Raw genomic sequence first — 18,172 nt, forward strand, 5'->3', positions numbered from 1 at the left:
TCTATGGCCAGCTGCATTTAGCAAGGAAGCCTGCAGGACTTCTGGGACTTTTCTTTCCCTTCTTCAGCCTCCCTGTCATTATTCTTCACAACCCCCAAATCTATACTGCTGCCAGCGATGCGTTGCTTTGTGGGAAGCAAGAGAAAGAGAAGGGGAGGGCCTATGCAAATGATGGCCTCAGGGCTGTCTGGGAGTCCCTTTTCAGCAGTACTGTTAAAATCCGCCTTGCAACCAGATTGGTCGGGTAAGCTGAAAAACACCAGGCATGATTGGGCACCAGGTCCTCTAGGCCCTTGGAGGACATATCGGCGCTGCATCCCTCAGTTTCTGAGGTCCAAGAAATGTTCACCCTCCACCCTAATAGAGAGGTCTTGGCCGATCGTGGCCGATCGGGGCAGAAGGGAGCAGGGCAAGATGCTCATGATCCTGCTCTAATAATGAACTGCCTTCCTCTCTCCTTACCTGTGGTTCTGCCTGGCTGCTTGGTTCCAGTTGTAGGCCTACATCCCACAGGCAATTTGCTTGTCCCTCTCACACATGTAAATGGGTCAGCACTCAAGTGCACACACCTGCCTGCACCCACAGACCCTCTCACACACACTTTTCTCAACAAGATTTTTTCCTAGTTTAGAGACTCAGAGACCCATGTTGAAATACAAAAGCAGCACACCACATGACGGCCTTCACATAGAATCCAGCAGCAAATGGGAAACTTTTAACTAGCCGTGGTCCTATTACTGCAGCCCTACCATGGAACGACTGCTGGATGAGTCCTGCTCGAGAATATTGAACCTACAACAAGTCTGAGGTAAATAAGAATTCCACAGGAATACCATAAAACAGGGACCTATGACCCTTTCGAGCCAGATAGGAGTCGAACCTACAATCTTCTGATCCGTAGTCAGACGCGTTATCCATTGCGCCACTGGACCCATGTAGGATTACCCATACTTTTGTCCTTAAGAGGACCAGAAGTTGTGTGTGTGTGTGTGTGTGTGTGTTTTAAAACACCATTCCATCAACCTTTTTAGCCACGTTTACTGCTCACAACCAGAAGACACAAGTAAACCCACCTGACCTCCTGAAATTCTGTTCTGTCAGGTGTTCCTAACTTATACAAAGGACTTTAGGAGGACGAAGGACCTAAAAGTCAGGGGAAATGGTCCTAGGTCCAAGGAAATGTTTTAGATCAGCCTCAGTTTCTTAAATATTCTGCATTAACATCATCAGTTCCACGTCTGTGTGGAGCTGATCTTGAGGACTCCTTAATCAGCAGGCGGGTACAACAATAAAGTGTTTAATATTACAATACAGGCGAAAATTCAGACACCTTGTCATAGGCTCACCTTGTCCAGGGACCCAAGCATGCTGCCTTTCACCTCTCAGAGCCCTTCACCTAACCTACTGTGCAGCTGTCTCACCTTTAATATCACTGTTCCACAGGCAGCATGATGTCACAATGTTCCTTGTCAGTAGCCTGAACCATGAGCCTTTGCAACCCTGGCATAATCTACATACTTCCAATTGGTGAAGTCTTGGACCACAAATGCAGTGAAGAATAATGGATTGTTACTCTTCATGCATTTTTGCCCATTGGCTCAGATTTGAATGCTTACTGGCCATACGAGCATCTCTGCCAGGCCACCCTATGTCTAGAGACCGTAGATTTAGAGAGTTTATAAACATTGTAGGTTCATCAATGAAGTGTGCTCGCTTCGGCGGCACATATACTAAAATTGGAACGATACAGAGAAGATTAGCATGGCCCCTGCGCAAGGATGACACGCAAATTCGTGAAGCGTTCCATATTTTTACCAGCTTTCAGGAGAGAAATGTTCTATGTTTTCAAGACTAATTGAAATAATAAAGCAGGTTCCAGTGCTTTCCTCCTAATATCTATTTTTCAATTTGTCTCTCCTCAACATTTTTAATGTATTTACCTCGCAGTAATGAAGGTGCACTCTATGGCCAGCTGCATTTAGCAAGGAAGCCTGCAGGACTTCTGGGACTTTTCTTTCCCTTCTTCAGCCTCCCTGTCATTATTCTTCACAACCCCCAAATCTATACTGCTGCCAGCGATGCGTTGCTTTGTGGGAAGCAAGAGAAAGAGAAGGGGAGGGCCTATGCAAATGATGGCCTCAGGGCTGTCTGGGAGTCCCTTTTCAGCAGTACTGTTAAAATCCGCCTTGCAACCAGATTGGTCGGGTAAGCTGAAAAACACCAGGCATGATTGGGCACCAGGTCCTCTAGGCCCTTGGAGGACATATCGGCGCTGCATCCCTCAGTTTCTGAGGTCCAAGAAATGTTCACCCTCCACCCTAATAGAGAGGTCTTGGCCGATCGTGGCCGATCGGGGCAGAAGGGAGCAGGGCAAGATGCTCATGCTCATGATCCTGCTCTAATAATGAACTGCCTTCCTCTCTCCTTACCTGTGGTTCTGCCTGGCTGCTTGGTTCCAGTTGTAGGCCTACATCCCACAGGCAATTTGCTTGTCCCTCTCACACATGTAAATGGGTCAGCACTCAAGTGCACACACCTGCCTGCACCCACAGACCCTCTCACACACACTTTTCTCAACAAGATTTTTTCCTAGTTTAGAGACTCAGAGACCCATGTTGAAATACAAAAGCAGCACACCACATGACGGCCTTCACATAGAATCCAGCAGCAAATGGGAAACTTTTAACTAGCCGTGGTCCTATTACTGCAGCCCTACCATGGAACGACTGCTGGATGAGTCCTGCTCGAGAATATTGAACCTACAACAAGTCTGAGGTAAATAAGAATTCCACAGGAATACCATAAAACAGGGACCTATGACCCTTTCGAGCCAGATAGGAGTCGAACCTACAATCTTCTGATCCATAGTCAGACGCGTTATCCATTGCGCCACTGGCCCCATGTAGGATTACCCATACTTTTGTCCTTAAGAGGACCAGAAGTTGTGTGTGTGTGTGTGTGTGTGTGTTTTAAAACACCATTCCATCAACCTTTTTAGCCACGTTTACTGCTCACAACCAGAAGACACAAGTAAACCCACCTGACCTCCTGAAATTCTGTTCTGTCAGGTGTTCCTAACTTATACAAAGGACTTTAGGAGGACGAAGGACCTAAAAGTCAGGGGAAATGGTCCTAGGTCCAAGGAAATGTTTTAGATCAGCCTCAGTTTCTTAAATATTCTGCATTAACATCATCAGTTCCACGTCTGTGTGGAGCTGATCTTGAGGACTCCTTAATCAGCAGGCGGGTACAACAATAAAGTGTTTAATATTACAATACAGGCGAAAATTCAGACACCTTGTCATAGGCTCACCTTGTCCAGGGACCCAAGCATGCTGCCTTTCACCTCTCAGAGCCCTTCACCTAACCTACTGTGCAGCTGTCTCACCTTTAATATCACTGTTCCACAGGCAGCATGATGTCACAATGTTCCTTGTCAGTAGCCTGAACCATGAGCCTTTGCAACCCTGGCATAATCTACATACTTCCAATTGGTGAAGTCTTGGACCACAAATGCAGTGAAGAATAATGGATTGTTACTCTTCATGCATTTTTGCCCATTGGCTCAGATTTGAATGCTTACTGGCCATACGAGCATCTCTGCCAGGCCACCCTATGTCTAGAGACCGTAGATTTAGAGAGTTTATAAACATTGTAGGTTCATCAATGAAGTGTGCTCGCTTCGGCGGCACATATACTAAAATTGGAACGATACAGAGAAGATTAGCATGGCCCCTGCGCAAGGATGACACGCAAATTCGTGAAGCGTTCCATATTTTTACCAGCTTTCAGGAGAGAAATGTTCTATGTTTTCAAGACTAATTGAAATAATAAAGCAGGTTCCAGTGCTTTCCTCCTAATATCTATTTTTCAATTTGTCTCTCCTCAGCATTTTTAATGTATTTACCTCGCAGTAATGAAGGTGCACTCTATGGCCAGCTGCATTTAGCAAGGAAGCCTGCAGGACTTCTGGGACTTTTCTTTCCCTTCTTCAGCCTCCCTGTCATTATTCTTCACAACCCCCAAATCTATACTGCTGCCAGCGATGCGTTGCTTTGTGGGAAGCAAGAGAAAGAGAAGGGGAGGGCCTATGCAAATGATGGCCTCAGGGCTGTCTGGGAGTCCCTTTTCAGCAGTACTGTTAAAATCCGCCTTGCAACCAGATTGGTCGGGTAAGCTGAAAAACACCAGGCATGATTGGGCACCAGGTCCTCTAGGCCCTTGGAGGACATATCGGCGCTGCATCCCTCAGTTTCTGAGGTCCAAGAAATGTTCACCCTCCACCCTAATAGAGAGGTCTTGGCCGATCGTGGCCGATCGGGGCAGAAGGGAGCAGGGCAAGATGCTCATGATCCTGCTCTAATAATGAACTGCCTTCCTCTCTCCTTACCTGTGGTTCTGCCTGGCTGCTTGGTTCCAGTTGTAGGCCTACATCCCACAGGCAATTTGCTTGTCCCTCTCACACATGTAAATGGGTCAGCACTCAAGTGCACACACCTGCCTGCACCCACAGACCCTCTCACACACACTTTTCTCAACAAGATTTTTTCCTAGTTTAGAGACTCAGAGACCCATGTTGAAATACAAAAGCAGCACACCACATGACGGCCTTCACATAGAATCCAGCAGCAAATGGGAAACTTTTAACTAGCCGTGGTCCTATTACTGCAGCCCTACCATGGAACGACTGCTGGATGAGTCCTGCTCGAGAATATTGAACCTACAACAAGTCTGAGGTAAATAAGAATTCCACAGGAATACCATAAAACAGGGACCTATGACCCTTTCGAGCCAGATAGGAGTCGAACCTACAATCTTCTGATCCGTAGTCAGACGCGTTATCCATTGCGCCACTGGCCCCATGTAGGATTACCCATACTTTTGTCCTTAAGAGGACCAGAAGTTGTGTGTGTGTGTGTGTGTGTGTTTTAAAACACCATTCCATCAACCTTTTTAGCCACGTTTACTGCTCACAACCAGAAGACACAAGTAAACCCACCTGACCTCCTGAAATTCTGTTCTGTCAGGTGTTCCTAACTTATACAAAGGACTTTAGGAGGACGAAGGACCTAAAAGTCAGGGGAAATGGTCCTAGGTCCAAGGAAATGTTTTAGATCAGCCTCAGTTTCTTAAATATTCTGCATTAACATCATCAGTTCCACGTCTGTGTGGAGCTGATCTTGAGGACTCCTTAATCAGCAGGCGGGTACAACAATAAAGTGTTTAATATTACAATACAGGCGAAAATTCAGACACCTTGTCATAGGCTCACCTTGTCCAGGGACCCATGCATGCTGCCTTTCACCTCTCAGAGCCCTTCACCTAACCTACTGTGCAGCTGTCTCACCTTTAATATCACTGTTCCACAGGCAGCATGATGTCACAATGTTCCTTGTCAGTAGCCTGAACCATGAGCCTTTGCAACCCTGGCATAATCTACATACTTCCAATTGGTGAAGTCTTGGACCACAAATGCAGTGAAGAATAATGGATTGTTACTCTTCATGCATTTTTGCCCATTGGCTCAGATTTGAATGCTTACTGGCCATACGAGCATCTCTGCCAGGCCACCCTATGTCTAGAGACCGTAGATTTAGAGAGTTTATAAACATTGTAGGTTCATCAATGAAGTGTGCTCGCTTCGGCGGCACATATACTAAAATTGGAACGATACAGAGAAGATTAGCATGGCCCCTGCGCAAGGATGACACGCAAATTCGTGAAGCGTTCCATATTTTTACCAGCTTTCAGGAGAGAAATGTTCTATGTTTTCAAGACTAATTGAAATAATAAAGCAGGTTCCAGTGCTTTCCTCCTAATATCTATTTTTCAATTTGTCTCTCCTCAACATTTTTAATGTATTTACCTCGCAGTAATGAAGGTGCACTCTATGGCCAGCTGCATTTAGCAAGGAAGCCTGCAGGACTTCTGGGACTTTTCTTTCCCTTCTTCAGCCTCCCTGTCATTATTCTTCACAACCCCCAAATCTATACTGCTGCCAGCGATGCGTTGCTTTGTGGGAAGCAAGAGAAAGAGAAGGGGAGGGCCTATGCAAATGATGGCCTCAGGGCTGTCTGGGAGTCCCTTTTCAGCAGTACTGTTAAAATCCGCCTTGCAACCAGATTGGTCGGGTAAGCTGAAAAACACCAGGCATGATTGGGCACCAGGTCCTCTAGGCCCTTGGAGGACATATCGGCGCTGCATCCCTCAGTTTCTGAGGTCCAAGAAATGTTCACCCTCCACCCTAATAGAGAGGTCTTGGCCGATCGTGGCCGATCGGGGCAGAAGGGAGCAGGGCAAGATGCTCATGATCCTGCTCTAATAATGAACTGCCTTCCTCTCTCCTTACCTGTGGTTCTGCCTGGCTGCTTGGTTCCAGTTGTAGGCCTACATCCCACAGGCAATTTGCTTGTCCCTCTCACACATGTAAATGGGTCAGCACTCAAGTGCACACACCTGCCTGCACCCACAGACCCTCTCACACACACTTTTCTCAACAAGATTTTTTCCTAGTTTAGAGACTCAGAGACCCATGTTGAAATACAAAAGCAGCACACCACATGACGGCCTTCACATAGAATCCAGCAGCAAATGGGAAACTTTTAACTAGCCGTGGTCCTATTACTGCAGCCCTACCATGGAACGACTGCTGGATGAGTCCTGCTCGAGAATATTGAACCTACAACAAGTCTGAGGTAAATAAGAATTCCACAGGAATACCATAAAACAGGGACCTATGACCCTTTCGAGCCAGATAGGAGTCGAACCTACAATCTTCTAATCCGTAGTCAGACGCGTTATCCATTGCGCCACTGGCCCCATGTAGGATTACCCATACTTTTGTCCTTAAGAGGACCAGAAGTTGTGTGTGTGTGTGTGTGTGTGTGTTTTAAAACACCATTCCATCAACCTTTTTAGCCACGTTTACTGCTCACAACCAGAAGACACGAGTAAACCCACCTGACCTCCTGAAATTCTGTTCTGTCAGGTGTTCCTAACTTATACAAAGGACTTTAGGAGGACGAAGGACCTAAAAGTCAGGGGAAATGGTCCTAGGTCCAAGGAAATGTTTTAGATCAGCCTCAGTTTCTTAAATATTCTGCATTAACATCATCAGTTCCACGTCTGTGTGGAGCTGATCTTGAGGACTCCTTAATCAGCAGGCGGGTACAACAATAAAGTGTTTAATATTACAATACAGGCGAAAATTCAGACACCTTGTCATAGGCTCACCTTGTCCAGGGACCCAAGCATGCTGCCTTTCACCTCTCAGAGCCCTTCACCTAACCTACTGTGCAGCTGTCTCACCTTTAATATCACTGTTCCACAGGCAGCATGATGTCACAATGTTCCTTGTCAGTAGCCTGAACCATGAGCCTTTGCAACCCTGGCATAATCTACATACTTCCAATTGGTGAAGTCTTGGACCACAAATGCAGTGAAGAATAATGGATTGTTACTCTTCATGCATTTTTGCCCATTGGCTCAGATTTGAATGCTTACTGGCCATACGAGCATCTCTGCCAGGCCACCCTATGTCTAGAGACCGTAGATTTAGAGAGTTTATAAACATTGTAGGTTCATCAATGAAGTGTGCTCGCTTCGGCGGCACATATACTAAAATTGGAACGATACAGAGAAGATTAGCATGGCCCCTGCGCAAGGATGACACGCAAATTCGTGAAGCGTTCCATATTTTTACCAGCTTTCAGGAGAGAAATGTTCTATGTTTTCAAGACTAATTGAAATAATAAAGCAGGTTCCAGTGCTTTCCTCCTAATATCTATTTTTCAATTTGTCTCTCCTCAACATTTTTAATGTATTTACCTCGCAGTAATGAAGGTGCACTCTATGGCCAGCTGCATTTAGCAAGGAAGCCTGCAGGACTTCTGGGACTTTTCTTTCCCTTCTTCAGCCTCCCTGTCATTATTCTTCACAACCCCCAAATCTATACTGCTGCCAGCGATGCGTTGCTTTGTGGGAAGCAAGAGAAAGAGAAGGGGAGGGCCTATGCAAATGATGGCCTCAGGGCTGTCTGGGAGTCCCTTTTCAGCAGTACTGTTAAAATCCGCCTTGCAACCAGATTGGTCGGGTAAGCTGAAAAACACCAGGCATGATTGGGCACCAGGTCCTCTAGGCCCTTGGAGGACATATCGGCGCTGCATCCCTCAGTTTCTGAGGTCCAAGAAATGTTCACCCTCCACCCTAATAGAGAGGTCTTGGCCGATCGTGGCCGATCGGGGCAGAAGGGAGCAGGGCAAGATGCTCATGATCCTGCTCTAATAATGAACTGCCTTCCTCTCTCCTTACCTGTGGTTCTGCCTGGCTGCTTGGTTCCAGTTGTAGGCCTACATCCCACAGGCAATTTGCTTGTCCCTCTCACACATGTAAATGGGTCAGCACTCAAGTGCACACACCTGCCTGCACCCACAGACCCTCTCACACACACTTTTCTCAACAAGATTTTTTCCTAGTTTAGAGACTCAGAGACCCATGTTGAAATACAAAAGCAGCACACCACATGACGGCCTTCACATAGAATCCAGCAGCAAATGGGAAACTTTTAACTAGCCGTGGTCCTATTACTGCAGCCCTACCATGGAACGACTGCTGGATGAGTCCTGCTCGAGAATATTGAACCTACAACAAGTCTGAGGTAAATAAGAATTCCACAGGAATACCATAAAACAGGGACCTATGACCCTTTCGAGCCAGATAGGAGTCGAACCTACAATCTTCTAATCCGTAGTCAGACGCGTTATCCATTGCGCCACTGGCCCCATGTAGGATTACCCATACTTTTGTCCTTAAGAGGACCAGAAGTTGTGTGTGTGTGTGTGTGTGTGTGTTTTAAAACACCATTCCATCAACCTTTTTAGCCACGTTTACTGCTCACAACCAGAAGACACAAGTAAACCCACCTGACCTCCTGAAATTCTGTTCTGTCAGGTGTTCCTAACTTATACAAAGGACTTTAGGAGGACGAAGGACCTAAAAGTCAGGGGAAATGGTCCTAGGTCCAAGGAAATGTTTTAGATCAGCCTCAGTTTCTTAAATATTCTGCATTAACATCATCAGTTCCACGTCTGTGTGGAGCTGATCTTGAGGACTCCTTAATCAGCAGGCGGGTACAACAATAAAGTGTTTAATATTACAATACAGGCGAAAATTCAGACACCTTGTCATAGGCTCACCTTGTCCAGGGACCCAAGCATGCTGCCTTTCACCTCTCAGAGCCCTTCACCTAACCTACTGTGCAGCTGTCTCACCTTTAATATCACTGTTCCACAGGCAGCATGATGTCACAATGTTCCTTGTCAGTAGCCTGAACCATGAGCCTTTGCAACCCTGGCATAATCTACATACTTCCAATTGGTGAAGTCTTGGACCACAAATGCAGTGAAGAATAATGGATTGTTACTCTTCATGCATTTTTGCCCATTGGCTCAGATTTGAATGCTTACTGGCCATACGAGCATCTCTGCCAGGCCACCCTATGTCTAGAGACCGTAGATTTAGAGAGTTTATAAACATTGTAGGTTCATCAATGAAGTGTGCTCGCTTCGGCGGCACATATACTAAAATTGGAACGATACAGAGAAGATTAGCATGGCCCCTGCGCAAGGATGACACGCAAATTCGTGAAGCGTTCCATATTTTTACCAGCTTTCAGGAGAGAAATGTTCTATGTTTTCAAGACTAATTGAAATAATAAAGCAGGTTCCAGTGCTTTCCTCCTAATATCTATTTTTCAATTTGTCTCTCCTCAACATTTTTAATGTATTTACCTCGCAGTAATGAAGGTGCACTCTATGGCCAGCTGCATTTAGCAAGGAAGCCTGCAGGACTTCTGGGACTTTTCTTTCCCTTCTTCAGCCTCCCTGTCATTATTCTTCACAACCCCCAAATCTATACTGCTGCCAGCGATGCGTTGCTTTGTGGGAAGCAAGAGAAAGAGAAGGGGAGGGCCTATGCAAATGATGGCCTCAGGGCTGTCTGGGAGTCCCTTTTCAGCAGTACTGTTAAAATCCGCCTTGCAACCAGATTGGTCGGGTAAGCTGAAAAACACCAGGCATGATTGGGCACCAGGTCCTCTAGGCCCTTGGAGGACATATCGGCGCTGCATCCCTCAGTTTCTGAGGTCCAAGAAATGTTCACCCTCCACCCTAATAGAGAGGTCTTGGCCGATCGTGGCCGATCGGGGCAGAAGGGAGCAGGGCAAGATGCTCATGATCCTGCTCTAATAATGAACTGCCTTCCTCTCTCCTTACCTGTGGTTCTGCCTGGCTGCTTGGTTCCAGTTGTAGGCCTACATCCCACAGGCAATTTGCTTGTCCCTCTCACACATGTAAATGGGTCAGCACTCAAGTGCACACACCTGCCTGCACCCACAGACCCTCTCACACACACTTTTCTCAACAAGATTTTTTCCTAGTTTAGAGACTCAGAGACCCATGTTGAAATACAAAAGCAGCACACCACATGACGGCCTTCACATAGAATCCAGCAGCAAATGGGAAACTTTTAACTAGCCGTGGTCCTATTACTGCAGCCCTACCATGGAACGACTGCTGGATGAGTCCTGCTCGAGAATATTGAACCTACAACAAGTCTGAGGTAAATAAGAATTCCACAGGAATACCATAAAACAGGGACCTATGACCCTTTCGAGCCAGATAGGAGTCGAACCTACAATCTTCTAATCCGTAGTCAGACGCGTTATCCATTGCGCCACTGGCCCCATGTAGGATTACCCATACTTTTGTCCTTAAGAGGACCAGAAGTTGTGTGTGTGTGTGTGTGTGTGTGTTTTAAAACACCATTCCATCAACCTTTTTAGCCACGTTTACTGCTCACAACCAGAAGACACAAGTAAACCCACCTGACCTCCTGAAATTCTGTTCTGTCAGGTGTTCCTAACTTATACAAAGGACTTTAGGAGGACGAAGGACCTAAAAGTCAGGGGAAATGGTCCTAGGTCCAAGGAAATGTTTTAGATCAGCCTCAGTTTCTTAAATATTCTGCATTAACATCATCAGTTCCACGTCTGTGTGGAGCTGATCTTGAGGACTCCTTAATCAGCAGGCGGGTACAACAATAAAGTGTTTAATATTACAATACAGGCGAAAATTCAGACACCTTGTCATAGGCTCACCTTGTCCAGGGACCCAAGCATGCTGCCTTTCACCTCTCAGAGCCCTTCACCTAACCTACTGTGCAGCTGTCTCACCTTTAATATCACTGTTCCACAGGCAGCATGATGTCACAATGTTCCTTGTCAGTAGCCTGAACCATGAGCCTTTGCAACCCTGGCATAATCTACATACTTCCAATTGGTGAAGTCTTGGACCACAAATGCAGTGAAGAATAATGGATTGTTACTCTTCATGCATTTTTGCCCATTGGCTCAGATTTGAATGCTTACTGGCCATACGAGCATCTCTGCCAGGCCACCCTATGTCTAGAGACCGTAGATTTAGAGAGTTTATAAACATTGTAGGTTCATCAATGAAGTGTGCTCGCTTCGGCGGCACATATACTAAAATTGGAACGATACAGAGAAGATTAGCATGGCCCCTGCGCAAGGATGACACGCAAATTCGTGAAGCGTTCCATATTTTTACCAGCTTTCAGGAGAGAAATGTTCTATGTTTTCAAGACTAATTGAAATAATAAAGCAGGTTCCAGTGCTTTCCTCCTAATATCTATTTTTCAATTTGTCTCTCCTCAGCATTTTTAATGTATTTACCTCGCAGTAATGAAGGTGCACTCTATGGCCAGCTGCATTTAGCAAGGAAGCCTGCAGGACTTCTGGGACTTTTCTTTCCCTTCTTCAGCCTCCCTGTCATTATTCTTCACAACCCCCAAATCTATACTGCTGCCAGCGATGCGTTGCTTTGTGGGAAGCAAGAGAAAGAGAAGGGGAGGGCCTATGCAAATGATGGCCTCAGGGCTGTCTGGGAGTCCCTTTTCAGCAGTACTGTTAAAATCCGCCTTGCAACCAGATTGGTCGGGTAAGCTGAAAAACACCAGGCATGATTGGGCACCAGGTCCTCTAGGCCCTTGGAGGACATATCGGCGCTGCATCCCTCAGTTTCTGAGGTCCAAGAAATGTTCACCCTCCACCCTAATAGAGAGGTCTTGGCCGATCGTGGCCGATCGGGGCAGAAGGGAGCAGGGCAAGATGCTCATGATCCTGCTCTAATAATGAACTGCCTTCCTCTCTCCTTACCTGTGGTTCTGCCTGGCTGCTTGGTTCCAGTTGTAGGCCTACATCCCACAGGCAATTTGCTTGTCCCTCTCACACATGTAAATGGGTCAGCACTCAAGTGCACACACCTGCCTGCACCCACAGACCCTCTCACACACACTTTTCTCAACAAGATTTTTTCCTAGTTTAGAGACTCAGAGACCCATGTTGAAATACAAAAGCAGCACACCACATGACGGCCTTCACATAGAATCCAGCAGCAAATGGGAAACTTTTAACTAGCCGTGGTCCTATTACTGCAGCCCTACCATGGAACGACTGCTGGATGAGTCCTGCTCGAGAATATTGAACCTACAACAAGTCTGAGGTAAATAAGAATTCCACAGGAATACCATAAAACAGGGACCTATGACCCTTTCGAGCCAGATAGGAGTCGAACCTACAATCTTCTGATCCGTAGTCAGACGCGTTATCCATTGCGCCACTGGCCCCATGTAGGATTACCCATACTTTTGTCCTTAAGAGGACCAGAAGTTGTGTGTGTGTGTGTGTGTGTGTGTTTTAAAACACCATTCCATCAACCTTTTTAGCCACGTTTACTGCTCACAACCAGAAGACACAAGTAAACCCACCTGACCTCCTGAAATTCTGTTCTGTCAGGTGTTCCTAACTTATACAAAGGACTTTAGGAGGACGAAGGACCTAAAAGTCAGGGGAAATGGTCCTAGGTCCAAGGAAATGTTTTAGATCAGCCTCAGTTTCTTAAATATTCTGCATTAACATCATCAGTTCCACGTCTGTGTGGAGCTGATCTTGAGGACTCCTTAATCAGCAGGCGGGTACAACAATAAAGTGTTTAATATTACAATACAGGCGAAAATTCAGACACCTTGTCATAGGCTCACCTTGTCCAGGGACCCATGCATGCTGCCTTTCACCTCTCAGAGCCCTTCACCTAACCTACTGTGCAGCTGTCTCACCTTTAATATCACTGTTCCACAGGCAGCATGATGTCACAATGTTCCTTGTCAGTAGCCTGAACCATGAGCCTTTGCAACCCTGGCATAATCTACATACTTCCAATTGGTGAAGTCTTGGACCACAAATGCAGTGAAGAATAATGGATTGTTACTCTTCATGCATTTTTGCCCATTGGCTCAGATTTGAATGCTTACTGGCCATACGAGCATCTCTGCCAGGCCACCCTATGTCTAGAGACCGTAGATTTAGAGAGTTTATAAACATTGTAGGTTCATCAATGAAGTGTGCTCGCTTCGGCGGCACATATACTAAAATTGGAACGATACAGAGAAGATTAGCATGGCCCCTGCGCAAGGATGACACGCAAATTCGTGAAGCGTTCCATATTTTTACCAGCTTTCAGGAGAGAAATGTTCTATGTTTTCAAGACTAATTGAAATAATAAAGCAGGTTCCAGTGCTTTCCTCCTAATATCTATTTTTCAATTTGTCTCTCCTCAACATTTTTAATGTATTTACCTCGCAGTAATGAAGGTGCACTCTATGGCCAGCTGCATTTAGCAAGGAAGCCTGCAGGACTTCTGGGACTTTTCTTTCCCTTCTTCAGCCTCCCTGTCATTATTCTTCACAACCCCCAAATCTATACTGCTGCCAGCGATGCGTTGCTTTGTGGGAAGCAAGAGAAAGAGAAGGGGAGGGCCTATGCAAATGATGGCCTCAGGGCTGTCTGGGAGTCCCTTTTCAGCAGTACTGTTAAAATCCGCCTTGCAACCAGATTGGTCGGGTAAGCTGAAAAACACCAGGCATGATTGGGCACCAGGTCCTCTAGGCCCTTGGAGGACATATCGGCGCTGCATCCCTCAGTTTCTGAGGTCCAAGAAATGTTCACCCTCCACCCTAATAGAGAGGTCTTGGCCGATCGTGGCCGATCGGGGCAGAAGGGAGCAGGGCAAGATGCTCATGATCCTGCTCTAATAATGAACTGCCTTCCTCTCTCCTTACCTGTGGTTCTGCCTGGCTGCTTGGTTCCAGTTGTAGGCCTACATCCCACAGGCAATTTGCTTGTCCCTCTCACACATGTAAATGGGTCAGCACTCAAGTGCACACACCTGCCTGCACCCACAGACCCTCTCACACACACTTTTCTCAACAAGATTTTTTCCTAGTTTAGAGACTCAGAGACCCATGTTGAAATACAAAAGCAGCACACCACATGACGGCCTTCACATAGAATCCAGCAGCAAATGGGAAACTTTTAACTAGCCGTGGTCCTATTACTGCAGCCCTACCATGGAACGACTGCTGGATGAGTCCTGCTCGAGAATATTGAACCTACAACAAGTCTGAGGTAAATAAGAATTCCACAGGAATACCATAAAACAGGGACCTATGACCCTTTCGAGCCAGATAGGAGTCGAACCTACAATCTTCTAATCCGTAGTCAGACGCGTTATCCATTGCGCCACTGGCCCCATGTAGGATTACCCATACTTTTGTCCTTAAGAGGACCAGAAGTTGTGTGTGTGTGTGTGTGTGTGTTTTAAAACACCATTCCATCAACCTTTTTAGCCACGTTTACTGCTCACAACCAGAAGACACAAGTAAACCCACCTGACCTCCTGAAATTCTGTTCTGTCAGGTGTTCCTAACTTATACAAAGGACTTTAGGAGGACGAAGGACCTAAAAGTCAGGGGAAATGGTCCTAGGTCCAAGGAAATGTTTTAGATCAGCCTCAGTTTCTTAAATATTCTGCATTAACATCATCAGTTCCACGTCTGTGTGGAGCTGATCTTGAGGACTCCTTAATCAGCAGGCGGGTACAACAATAAAGTGTTTAATATTACAATACAGGCGAAAATTCAGACACCTTGTCATAGGCTCACCTTGTCCAGGGACCCAAGCATGCTGCCTTTCACCTCTCAGAGCCCTTCACCTAACCTACTGTGCAGCTGTCTCACCTTTAATATCACTGTTCCACAGGCAGCATGATGTCACAATGTTCCTTGTCAGTAGCCTGAACCATGAGCCTTTGCAACCCTGGCATAATCTACATACTTCCAATTGGTGAAGTCTTGGACCACAAATGCAGTGAAGAATAATGGATTGTTACTCTTCATGCATTTTTGCCCATTGGCTCAGATTTGAATGCTTACTGGCCATACGAGCATCTCTGCCAGGCCACCCTATGTCTAGAGACCGTAGATTTAGAGAGTTTATAAACATTGTAGGTTCATCAATGAAGTGTGCTCGCTTCGGCGGCACATATACTAAAATTGGAACGATACAGAGAAGATTAGCATGGCCCCTGCGCAAGGATGACACGCAAATTCGTGAAGCGTTCCATATTTTTACCAGCTTTCAGGAGAGAAATGTTCTATGTTTTCAAGACTAATTGAAATAATAAAGCAGGTTCCAGTGCTTTCCTCCTAATATCTATTTTTCAATTTGTCTCTCCTCAACATTTTTAATGTATTTACCTCGCAGTAATGAAGGTGCACTCTATGGCCAGCTGCATTTAGCAAGGAAGCCTGCAGGACTTCTGGGACTTTTCTTTCCCTTCTTCAGCCTCCCTGTCATTATTCTTCACAACCCCCAAATCTATACTGCTGCCAGCGATGCGTTGCTTTGTGGGAAGCAAGAGAAAGAGAAGGGGAGGGCCTATGCAAATGATGGCCTCAGGGCTGTCTGGGAGTCCCTTTTCAGCAGTACTGTTAAAATCCGCCTTGCAACCAGATTGGTCGGGTAAGCTGAAAAACACCAGGCATGATTGGGCACCAGGTCCTCTAGGCCCTTGGAGGACATATCGGCGCTGCATCCCTCAGTTTCTGAGGTCCAAGAAATGTTCACCCTCCACCCTAATAGAGAGGTCTTGGCCGATCGTGGCCGATCGGGGCAGAAGGGAGCAGGGCAAGATGCTCATGCTCATGATCCTGCTCTAATAATGAACTGCCTTCCTCTCTCCTTACCTGTGGTTCTGCCTGGCTGCTTGGTTCCAGTTGTAGGCCTACATCCCACAGGCAATTTGCTTGTCCCTCTCACACATGTAAATGGGTCAGCACTCAAGTGCACACACCTGCCTGCACCCACAGACCCTCTCACACACACTTTTCTCAACAAGATTTTTTCCTAGTTTAGAGACTCAGAGACCCATGTTGAAATACAAAAGCAGCACACCACATGACGGCCTTCACATAGAATCCAGCAGCAAATGGGAAACTTTTAACTAGCCGTGGTCCTATTACTGCAGCCCTACCATGGAACGACTGCTGGATGAGTCCTGCTCGAGAATATTGAACCTACAACAAGTCTGAGGTAAATAAGAATTCCACAGGAATACCATAAAACAGGGACCTATGACCCTTTCGAGCCAGATAGGAGTCGAACCTACAATCTTCTGATCCGTAGTCAGACGCGTTATCCATTGCGCCACTGGCCCCATGTAGGATTACCCATACTTTTGTCCTTAAGAGGACCAGAAGTTGTGTGTGTGTGTGTGTGTGTGTTTTAAAACACCATTCCATCAACCTTTTTAGCCACGTTTACTGCTCACAACCAGAAGACACAAGTAAACCCACCTGACCTCCTGAAATTCTGTTCTGTCAGGTGTTCCTAACTTATACAAAGGACTTTAGGAGGACGAAGGACCTAAAAGTCAGGGGAAATGGTCCTAGGTCCAAGGAAATGTTTTAGATCAGCCTCAGTTTCTTAAATATTCTGCATTAACATCATCAGTTCCACGTCTGTGTGGAGCTGATCTTGAGGACTCCTTAATCAGCAGGCGGGTACAACAATAAAGTGTTTAATATTACAATACAGGCGAAAATTCAGACACCTTGTCATAGGCTCACCTTGTCCAGGGACCCATGCATGCTGCCTTTCACCTCTCAGAGCCCTTCACCTAACCTACTGTGCAGCTGTCTCACCTTTAATATCACTGTTCCACAGGCAGCATGATGTCACAATGTTCCTTGTCAGTAGCCTGAACCATGAGCCTTTGCAACCCTGGCATAATCTACATACTTCCAATTGGTGAAGTCTTGGACCACAAATGCAGTGAAGAATAATGGATTGTTACTCTTCATGCATTTTTGCCCATTGGCTCAGATTTGAATGCTTACTGGCCATACGAGCATCTCTGCCAGGCCACCCTATGTCTAGAGACCGTAGATTTAGAGAGTTTATAAACATTGTAGGTTCATCAATGAAGTGTGCTCGCTTCGGCGGCACATATACTAAAATTGGAACGATACAGAGAAGATTAGCATGGCCCCTGCGCAAGGATGACACGCAAATTCGTGAAGCGTTCCATATTTTTACCAGCTTTCAGGAGAGAAATGTTCTATGTTTTCAAGACTAATTGAAATAATAAAGCAGGTTCCAGTGCTTTCCTCCTAATATCTATTTTTCAATTTGTCTCTCCTCAACATTTTTAATGTATTTACCTCGCAGTAATGAAGGTGCACTCTATGGCCAGCTGCATTTAGCAAGGAAGCCTGCAGGACTTCTGGGACTTTTCTTTCCCTTCTTCAGCCTCCCTGTCATTATTCTTCACAACCCCCAAATCTATACTGCTGCCAGCGATGCGTTGCTTTGTGGGAAGCAAGAGAAAGAGAAGGGGAGGGCCTATGCAAATGATGGCCTCAGGGCTGTCTGGGAGTCCCTTTTCAGCAGTACTGTTAAAATCCGCCTTGCAACCAGATTGGTCGGGTAAGCTGAAAAACACCAGGCATGATTGGGCACCAGGTCCTCTAGGCCTTTGGAGGACATATCGGCGCTGCATCCCTCAGTTTCTGAGGTCCAAGAAATGTTCACCCTCCACCCTAATAGAGAGGTCTTGGCCGATCGTGGCCGATCGGGGCAGAAGGGAGCAGGGCAAGATGCTCATGATCCTGCTCTAATAATGAACTGCCTTCCTCTCTCCTTACCTGTGGTTCTGCCTGGCTGCTTGGTTCCAGTTGTAGGCCTACATCCCACAGGCAA

At 46.2% G+C, this 18,172-nt stretch overlaps 17 non-coding genes across 17 annotated transcripts; 9 read left to right on the forward strand and 8 right to left on the reverse strand.

The window, feature by feature from the left end:
* Positions 1-1,706: 1,706 nt before the first annotated feature.
* LOC146819154 (U6 spliceosomal RNA) lies at positions 1,707-1,813 on the forward strand. The gene has a single exon (XR_014963951.1). It is a non-coding gene; the product is annotated as a U6 spliceosomal RNA (small nuclear RNA).
* A 1,013-nt stretch (positions 1,814-2,826) lies between these two features.
* Positions 2,827-2,899, reverse strand: TRNAH-AUG (transfer RNA histidin (anticodon AUG)). The gene has a single exon. It is a non-coding gene; the product is annotated as a tRNA-His (tRNA).
* Positions 2,900-3,673: 774 nt separating this feature from the next.
* Positions 3,674-3,780, forward strand: LOC146819156 (U6 spliceosomal RNA). Its single transcript, XR_014963952.1, has one exon. It is a non-coding gene; the product is annotated as a U6 spliceosomal RNA (small nuclear RNA).
* A 1,007-nt stretch (positions 3,781-4,787) lies between these two features.
* Positions 4,788-4,860, reverse strand: TRNAR-ACG (transfer RNA arginine (anticodon ACG)). The gene has a single exon. It is a non-coding gene; the product is annotated as a tRNA-Arg (tRNA).
* Positions 4,861-5,632: 772 nt separating this feature from the next.
* LOC146819158 (U6 spliceosomal RNA) lies at positions 5,633-5,739 on the forward strand. Its single transcript, XR_014963953.1, has one exon. It is a non-coding gene; the product is annotated as a U6 spliceosomal RNA (small nuclear RNA).
* A 1,007-nt stretch (positions 5,740-6,746) lies between these two features.
* TRNAR-ACG (transfer RNA arginine (anticodon ACG)) lies at positions 6,747-6,819 on the reverse strand. The gene has a single exon. It is a non-coding gene; the product is annotated as a tRNA-Arg (tRNA).
* A 774-nt stretch (positions 6,820-7,593) lies between these two features.
* On the forward strand, positions 7,594-7,700 carry LOC146819160 (U6 spliceosomal RNA). The gene has a single exon (XR_014963954.1). It is a non-coding gene; the product is annotated as a U6 spliceosomal RNA (small nuclear RNA).
* Positions 7,701-8,707: 1,007 nt separating this feature from the next.
* TRNAR-ACG (transfer RNA arginine (anticodon ACG)) lies at positions 8,708-8,780 on the reverse strand. Its single transcript has one exon. It is a non-coding gene; the product is annotated as a tRNA-Arg (tRNA).
* Positions 8,781-9,554: 774 nt separating this feature from the next.
* Positions 9,555-9,661, forward strand: LOC146819162 (U6 spliceosomal RNA). The gene has a single exon (XR_014963955.1). It is a non-coding gene; the product is annotated as a U6 spliceosomal RNA (small nuclear RNA).
* Positions 9,662-10,668: 1,007 nt separating this feature from the next.
* Positions 10,669-10,741, reverse strand: TRNAR-ACG (transfer RNA arginine (anticodon ACG)). The gene has a single exon. It is a non-coding gene; the product is annotated as a tRNA-Arg (tRNA).
* A 774-nt stretch (positions 10,742-11,515) lies between these two features.
* On the forward strand, positions 11,516-11,622 carry LOC146819164 (U6 spliceosomal RNA). Its single transcript, XR_014963956.1, has one exon. It is a non-coding gene; the product is annotated as a U6 spliceosomal RNA (small nuclear RNA).
* Positions 11,623-12,629: 1,007 nt separating this feature from the next.
* TRNAR-ACG (transfer RNA arginine (anticodon ACG)) lies at positions 12,630-12,702 on the reverse strand. The gene has a single exon. It is a non-coding gene; the product is annotated as a tRNA-Arg (tRNA).
* A 774-nt stretch (positions 12,703-13,476) lies between these two features.
* LOC146819166 (U6 spliceosomal RNA) lies at positions 13,477-13,583 on the forward strand. The gene has a single exon (XR_014963957.1). It is a non-coding gene; the product is annotated as a U6 spliceosomal RNA (small nuclear RNA).
* Positions 13,584-14,590: 1,007 nt separating this feature from the next.
* On the reverse strand, positions 14,591-14,663 carry TRNAR-ACG (transfer RNA arginine (anticodon ACG)). The gene has a single exon. It is a non-coding gene; the product is annotated as a tRNA-Arg (tRNA).
* Positions 14,664-15,435: 772 nt separating this feature from the next.
* Positions 15,436-15,542, forward strand: LOC146819168 (U6 spliceosomal RNA). The gene has a single exon (XR_014963958.1). It is a non-coding gene; the product is annotated as a U6 spliceosomal RNA (small nuclear RNA).
* Positions 15,543-16,555: 1,013 nt separating this feature from the next.
* On the reverse strand, positions 16,556-16,628 carry TRNAR-ACG (transfer RNA arginine (anticodon ACG)). Its single transcript has one exon. It is a non-coding gene; the product is annotated as a tRNA-Arg (tRNA).
* Positions 16,629-17,400: 772 nt separating this feature from the next.
* On the forward strand, positions 17,401-17,507 carry LOC146819170 (U6 spliceosomal RNA). Its single transcript, XR_014963959.1, has one exon. It is a non-coding gene; the product is annotated as a U6 spliceosomal RNA (small nuclear RNA).
* The last annotated feature ends 665 nt before the right edge of the window (positions 17,508-18,172 follow it).

Source organism: Triturus cristatus, chromosome 6, assembly GCF_964204655.1.
Source record: "Triturus cristatus chromosome 6, aTriCri1.1, whole genome shotgun sequence".
NCBI lineage: Eukaryota > Metazoa > Chordata > Amphibia > Caudata > Salamandridae > Triturus > Triturus cristatus.